Source organism: Arachis stenosperma, chromosome 10 (assembly GCF_014773155.1).
Source record: "Arachis stenosperma cultivar V10309 chromosome 10, arast.V10309.gnm1.PFL2, whole genome shotgun sequence".
In the NCBI taxonomy this organism is placed as follows: Eukaryota; Viridiplantae; Streptophyta; class Magnoliopsida; order Fabales; family Fabaceae; genus Arachis; species Arachis stenosperma.
The window spans coordinates 123,653,212-123,662,166 of NC_080386.1; positions in this window are offsets into that span (position 1 = coordinate 123,653,212).

Below are 8,955 nucleotides of genomic sequence, written 5' to 3' on the forward strand. Positions count from 1 at the left end.
TTATTAAATCAAATCTATAATTTCGAAGTAAATCGAATCGTATGAGTTAGTATTTAAAATCGTCCCTGAAAGATATATCGATCTCCATATGAGTCCCCGAATGATAAAGTTAATCAAAATCGTCCCCGAAAGATGTCGGACATGACCACATTAGTCCTTCCGCCATCTCGTCCGCTGAGCTGGCTAACGTTGGGTGACGTATTCCGTTAAGTACCCGCGTGGCACAGTAACAAAACGATGCTGTTTTTAATAAATGGCCTCCAGGTGTTGATACGATGTCGATTGGTGTCCAGAAGAGATTCAAAACGTTACAACTCATCACCCCCTCTGTTAACAAGCATCTCACTCTGTTTCGCTCTAAAACCTGTCGTCTCCCCCAAGCTATGCCCTAAGGCTTTGACCCAACTATTGAACCAGGACATCAACCTTCGTCAATGTTGGAAGACCAATAAAACAGAAGAGGTATCGGTACTGAATACAGAGGTGATCGTCTCCTGGAGCAGCATTGATAGTGGAGGAAGCCATCGCGACTTTTATAGGTAAGGATGAACCCTTTTTCTTGGTTTTTGAGTTATTCTGTGGCGTGATGTCTTCGTAGTGGCGTGACTCATGGGTTCATCTGATTCTGGGTAAGGTTTGGGGTGACTAACGATTTGTATGATTGTTCTTTTATGATATGAGTGGGTTGGAATGCTTTGCTGTTACTGCCATTGTGATGATTTGTTAGGTAGGGGTGTTTCATTTTAGTGATGGTTCTATTCGGTTGTTGCATGTTTGTTTTGGTATGTTTTTCTGTGTTTGTTGATGGAATTATTGTCTCTGTTATTATAGATGGAGGGTCCTCCCATGACTTTTGTCTTTCACCATGGTGGAATGTTTAAAAACTCTGTTGATGGAGATATGATATATGAACCCGACAACACCGAAGTCTTGATGGGTGTTGATGGAGACACACTTGATGTGTTCTTTGTAAGGGCTACTATAAGGAGTTGGGATACACTGAAGCTGGAAACTGTTGGTGGAAAGCTCCTGGAGTACCTCTCTCATCTGGGTTGAGAAGCTTAGTCACAGATGCAGATTTGGTTGCAATGTGTAAGGATTGTAGGAGAAACCAACATGTGATCAATATTTACCTTGAGCAATATATTTCACAACCATGTATAGTAGAAAACATGGTTGAGGATGTTGTCAATGTGGAAGCAGAAAGTAGCAAGCAAAAGAACTCTTCCCAAGCTGAGAAGTGCCATTCGGAACCTGTCAAGATGGCCACCACTAGTCACCATGAGTCCAACAAACAAACCCCTTAGCCCACTATGAAGCCTAACTCTCAGCCCAATAAATCAGCAAAGAAGCCCAATTCCCAGCCCAGTAAACCAGCCCACAAGCTCAGCCAGGCCACAATTCAACCCATGAAGATTCCTTCGCAGCCCATCAAAACCCCACTATCAGCCCAAGAAGGTCACCCGTTAGGGCAGTACAGTTCCACCTCAATCCAATACACCATCTGAAACATGCCAAGCAGATGTAGTTGCAACTGGCAGTTGTTGCTCCTGCTGCAGATGGTATTGACTCTGAAGTGAATGCTGTCCATGTAGAACAGGATACTTCTCCAGAAGCAATACCACCATTGCCTTCACTTCCAGCACTCATCCAACCCCTACAGAGATTGACATCAGCCAATCTGAGAGCATTCCACCAACCCAAGCTACACAACAGGTTGTATAATCACTTAGAAAGTGTAATAAAAATATCACCTTTGTTTTATAAACTAACAAGTGCTTTTTGTATTGGCTTATGTAGGACGAAGTTGTAGCTAGGCCACCTAAATTACAGGTGATTAAAGCGAGAGCAAGAGCTAAATCCTCCCCTACACCTACTGCAGCTGCACCAGTGGCTATCTCGGCTGAGACCATCAAAGGGACAAATTCTGCAACTGCTAAAAAGTTGGCCAACTTCATGACTTTTGTGCCTACTCCAGGCTTCAAGCACCCAAGAAAGAATGACAAACCACATTGATTAGAAAGCAATGTTTCAGGCTGCTTTAGTTTTTTGTATAGGGCAAATGAAGTACCATATTAAACATTGTGGTTATTATAATCTGAAAGTTGTATCTACCCTTCTCTTTTGGTATAGCCTTCATTTTTAGGATTGGATATCTTATGAATTTATTGTGGTACTTATCTTCTAGACAATGTGACAATTAGCCTTGAATGGTAGCACAATGCTATGACTACTTACTTTGATTACTTATCCTGTTTATAGCTTAATCTTATAGCAACAGTAATATTGATTAGTTTGCAATATTCCACAATGCCGGTAATTGAGAGTTTGGAGTTAACCATAAACAGCACTAATCAAACATCTATTCTCATTCAATCCATCCAAATCAATACACCATTACATTTCAACAGGATTTTGTTTACTTGGAAGTACATATCAAACAACAAAAGATCACATTAATCACAACTATCACGAATATGAAAATTATTAACAGTTTCAAAGATCTAACTTTAGCTTCCAATCTACCCAATCTCCATGCCACCTTCACCATCCATTCATCATATTCACTTTCAACCTACAATTCATTTCTAGAATATTCCTTTGCACCACCTTCAACCACTGCTTCACAGTCATCATCATCAACCCATTTAAAGTAATTACAGTGACTGCCCTTCTGCAAATTGATAAATCAGAGAAGAAAACAATGAATGACACCCAATAACATAGAACAAGATGGAAAAACTTCAACTTTTTCAACACAACTTACTCGGTACCTTGGACATGCATAGAATAATCTATCTGGGTTCTCTGCTATCCCAGATTTTTTTTTATCACAGCCTTCAACCCGCAGAAACATGCTTCTTCATGAGTCTTCCTCCTCATTCGCATTGAAGCACTGGAACCGTTACTGTCATGCGACCGAAGAGATACACCACCACTACGACCTCCATTTCCCGTCTCCATCCTCCCAGCGACCCAACAATTCCAGCATCTACCCAACTGTGTGGCCATATGATTCTAGACCGCGACTTATTTATCATTGCATTTAGGATTAGGGTTCATCATCCAATGGACTGATTTGATTTCTTTAAACGAACTTACTTTGTCAGCAACTCCAGCGTACACGTAGGTGTCAGTCACCCAGGCACTTAACGGAACACGTCACCCAATGTTAGCCAGCTCAACGGACGAGATGACAGAAGGACTAACGTGGTCATGTCCGTCATCTTTCGAGGACGATTTTGATTAATTTTATCATTCGAAGACTCATATAGAGATTGAGGTATCTTTCAGAGACGATTTTAAATATTAACTTCGAATTGTATTGCTTTGGTTTACATGAAATCAAGATAAATCGAATTATATTTGTTTCGATTTATATGAAATGAAAGTAAATTAAATTATATTGATTTGATTTACATAGTTTTAGGATTTTTACATCAGTTCTTTGTATTTAGGATATTTATATAACATTAAAATCTTATAATTTGTTTATGTGATTTGTCCAATATATACGTATTTTTTATTGGTTTTTTTTTTAATGTCGAGTTAATATGTGTTTTTCTTTTCATGGTTTGTTGCGTCAGCGATAGAATAAAAGAAAAAATAAGAGAAAAAATAATTAGTAAATAACTATAATAAAGTAAAAAAGCAATTTATAATTATACCCTTGAATAAACAAATTTTTTTTAGAAATGTGATTTTGTGATTTTGTCTCTACTTTCTTTATCCACTATTTTTATTCCGCTCTCTCGTTTACTCTATCTTCTTTATTCGAATTCGATGGTCAAGATCATTTTACGAACTCTTAGAAATATAGTTTAATTTAGTTAACTTGTTCACTAATTATATCAGTAATTAAGTTTTTAAAAACAAAAAACAAAAGAACAAAGCAAAACTTTTAACCCGAAATTTCTACTTTGCCCAAGTAGATGGAAGGAGAGGAGGAAGGGTTTATCAGTAATCCGAAATCTTTGTGCCGATCATCATCATCATCAATGCATCACTCACATGTCAAAAGCCTCTCTCAAGCACGAGATCTCTGCCTCTTATCTCCTCTTTCTCTTTTTCTAAAAATATGTTGGTTAATTTAATTTTAAAAGATCAAACATTTTATATTAATTTTGTTAATTAGATAATGTCTAATCGTAAACTTATTATGCCACGTATCACCATTTAGAAAAACCAACTTGAATCCCATTTATATCATGTAGATTTAATATTTAGAATTATTAATTAATCCACCATAATAGTCTTTTAATCATATCATGTATTTAGTATGTTTATTTTACTTTCGGTTCAAAATAATTAAAAAAATACATCAAACAAATATTAAGTCTGTATTTTTAAATGGTTTTTTAAAAAAAGAATTGTATATTGAGCAATTTGTAAAATATAAAATTTTTGAAAAAAAATATAAATTTTAAGTTAAAAAGAATTTTACAGATTAAAACAAGCACCAAAAACATAGTGTAAGAAGACTAATGAGTAAAGTATCGTTTTTGTCTCCAACGTTTAGGGTAAATCCCAAAGTTTGTCTCTAACGTTTTAATCATCCTATTTAAGTCCCTAACTTTTCAAAATTGACTCAATGTTATTCTGCCATTAGGATCCGTTAACAGAATTGACGGCGAGACAAAATTGAGACGATTTGCAAACGTTAGGGACTTAAATAGGACAGAAATGTTGGGGACAAAAACGATACATAAAAATAAATTTTTATTTTATTTTATTTTTCAATAATATCAATTTTTTACTGTACATAGTATTCAATTATTTTTTAATTACATCTAAGTAAATTACACTTAATTACATTACTTTTATTTTTTTACAATTTTAAAGAATTTTGATACATTAGAGAGACAAAAGGTATAATTTATATTTTATTGTATATATATTATTTTTTCTTTTCTACAAATTTATATACTAGTCATTTTACAAATATTTCATGATAACTAAAAATCTTTAAGAGTAAAATTATAAAAAAATTAATTTATTTATAATGAAAGTAATATGATTAAGTGTAATTTACTTAGATGTGATTAAAAAATAATTGAATACTATATATAGTAAAAAAATTAATATTATTGAAGGATAAAATTAAAATTTATTTCTATGTATCATTTTTGTCCCCAACGTTTTCGTCCTATTTAAATCCCTAACGTTTCAAGATCATCTCAATTTTGTCCCGCCGTCAATTCTGTTAACGAATCCCTAACGGCAGGACAACATTGAGTCAATTTTGAAACGTTAGAGACTTAAATAGGACGATTGAAACGGGTGGATGTTACAATACTCCTCTAAGGTTTGGAGTTTTGAAACTCCTTTAAATTATTAACATTGTAATGTACGTTGGCGCAATATCCTAGAGAATTCTATTAATGAAGTTTTTAATATATATTGACAAAATTATTAATTAATTAATATATTTTTTTGTAAAACTACCGATACATTAATTATAACTTTTAAAATGTATTTTTAATAAAATAGCAATTATGATTATTACAGAATTTTTTATTTTGATGACTTACTATTAAAAATTTAATATATTCTATTGGTATATAAGTTATTAAAATTATTAAATTCATTTATAAATTCTAATTAATTAATAATTTTTATTTTTATTTATTTTAATTATTTATTTGATATTATAATTTATCTCATAAAATTTGAAATTTTTTAAATAAATAATTTAATTATTTTAATTACCAAAATAAATAATTTGTAGCGTACTTACCAATTTACATTACGTTTATTTATTTCGTTTACATATGTATATTTTTGTCAATTTTTATATATCTTGTTTACACATAAAAAATTATCTCGTTTATAGTATAAACGAGATATATGTATTTATAAATAATTAAATATAATTTTTAAAAATAATAAAAAATATTAATAATTTAAATTGGACTAAACTTTGTAACAAATTTTGTCATTTAAAAATTTGAAATATTATTTGAATTGCTTTAGTGTAAATTCTAATAAAAAAAAAACGATAAGTAGATGGAAGTGGGTGAGTGGAACAAACAATAGTTTTACTAGTGGATAATTAGAAAAAAAAAATAACTGTGTCAACAATGAACAGTTAACGTTGCACTTATGTGCTTTTACAGTAGACGTGTTAACGTGTTCATATTTCTTATTATTTAAAATGGACGGTTTATCTTTTCTATTATTTAAAATCGTTTATCTTTTCTATTATTTGAAACATTCCATTTTTACAAAATTTGGTCTAATTTAAATTATTAATATTTTTTATTATTTTTAAAAATTATATTTAATTATTTATAAATACATATATCTCGTTTTATACTATAAACAAGATAATTTTTTATGTGTAAATAAGATATATAAAAATTAAAAAAATACACATATGTAAACGAAATAAATAAATATAGTGTAAATTGGTAAGTACACTACAAATTATTTATTTTGATAATTTAAATAATTAAATTATTTATTTAAAAAATTCCAAATTTTATGAGATAAGTTATAATATCAAACAAATAATTAAAATAAATAAAAATAAAAATTATTAATTAATTAAAATTTATAAACAAATTTAATAATTTTAATAATTTATATACCAATAGAATATATTAAATTTTTAATAGTAAGCCATCAAAATAAAAAATTCTGTAATAATCATAGTTGTTATTTTATTAAAAATATATTTTAAAAGTTATAATTAATGTATCGGTAGTTTTACCAAAAAAAATATATTAATTAATTAATAATTTTGTCAATATACATTAAAAGCTTTATTAATGAAATTCTCTAAAATATTGCGCCAACGTATATTACAATGTTAATAATGTAAAGGAGTTTTAAAACTCCAAACATTAGAGGAGTATGGAATCGGTCCCCATTGAAACGTTAGGGACAACTTTGAGACTTACCCCAAACGTTGATGACAAAAACAATACTTTACTCAAGACTAATTCTTATTTCACTGAGAATAATTTTAGAAAATATCTATTTGAGCATATTCTTTATATAAAATTTGTTGAACATGAAAATATTTTGATCGTGTGTCAATCTTTATGTTGACGATTTAATCTTTATCGACAACAATTTAAAGATAATTGCAGCATTCAGAAAGGCTATGATAAAATATTTTAAAATAACAGATATATATTTGATGTCTTATTTTTTTGGCATTGAAGTAATTTAAAAAGATGATGAGATTTTCATTTCATAAAAAAAATGCAAATAATATTTTAAAAAAATTTGAATGGATCATTTAAAGTTGGTTTTCACTCCAATCGAAGAAAAATTCAAGTTATTAAGAGAAGATAAAAGAAGAGTAATAAATTCCACTTATTACAAAAGTTTGATTGAAAGTCAGAGGCACTTGACTGTGATTAGACCAAATATCATGTTTGGAGTTGGATTGCTTAGCAGATTTATAGAAGAGTCTTATACTAACCATTTGCAAGCAGCAAAACGGATTCTTCGATCTATCAAATGTACTTTAAATAAGGATATTTATTATGAAAATACTAATGAAATGAATCTTGTAGGTTACACTGATAATGATTGGGTTGGAAATATTGAAACAAGAAAAAATATTTTAGAATTTGTATTTCATCTTGATTCTGGTGCAATTTTAGGTCATAAAAAAATTAACCAGTAGTTGCTCTCTCTACAGTAGAAGTAGAATATATAATAACAGTAAGTTGTGAAACATAAACAGTGGTTAAGAAGAATTTTTGAGGAATTACGAAAAATAAAGTACTCCAACAACGATATTTTATTATAACAAATCAGCTATTGTACTTTGCAAAAATTCAAACATATTGATATTCGGTTTCATAAAATTAGACTATTAGAGAATTGGTGAATGAAAAAGTTGTGATCGAATATTGTCTTATTAAACAGTAAATATCATATATTCATAAAGACTGAACTATTTTATAACTTAAAAAAAATGATTCATTCTAAAGCTTGATTTAAGAAAAACAATGTTGATTAAAAAAATTAAATCAACTTGCACAGTTTCATATATACTAGAATCTTCATAAAATATGGTTAAAGATTAAAGAACTAGAAGCTAATCATATTAAAAGCTTGAAGGATTTTCAAGCTATTTATAGTAGTGATGGAAATTAAAGAGTGCCAACTCATAAAATTAAATAAACAAGATGCTAAAGTTTTTTTTTTGGTTTTTTGAAAAACAAAGCTCAAACATACTAAGTAGAGCTCACAACCGACACAAGATAAGTCAGAAACAAAAAAAATAAACAGAAACAACTCTTATGTCATTTCTGACATAGTCGTTAACAATCGAACACGATAATAAAATCGTTGAATACCGTCAAATTTATTGGCGAATTTACCAAAACAATCTGACAGTATAAACCTTGGCAGTAATTTTTAACCAGCAAATTTTTTTATACGTCGCTAATTACAGCTAAAAATTTTCCGCTAATGCTTTTACTGTTGAATTTATTCCTAGTAAATTTGACGGTAATATGTTATTTACTAATAACTAAATTAATAATCCGCCGGTAAACTTAAATTTTAATTTTTTTTATAAATTCAATCATCATCATCCTCCTCCTACAACTGAAGAGAACAAAAGCATATATGACTAATACTAACTAATAAAGCAAGTAAAAACGATAAAATTAAAGTACAAAAGAAAAAAGTATAATAACCAACTTCACTATAGGACAGTAACCCCATATTCTACAAACAAAAAGAAAAATTAAGTATATATGCACGTTATGGCTAAAAACTTGTCTTAAAGTATTGTTTGCACACTTATAAAAAAAATTAAAACCAATTAAGAACTTTTTATGTTTGAAAAAAGATCCTCTAAAGTGACAATGCTAATAAAGTAATAAAGTGATACTTTAATCACCTTTAAATTTATAACATTTATTATTTATGAACTCCACTATCATAATCTAAGGATAATTAATGGTATACCATTTTCTCTAAAGTGAT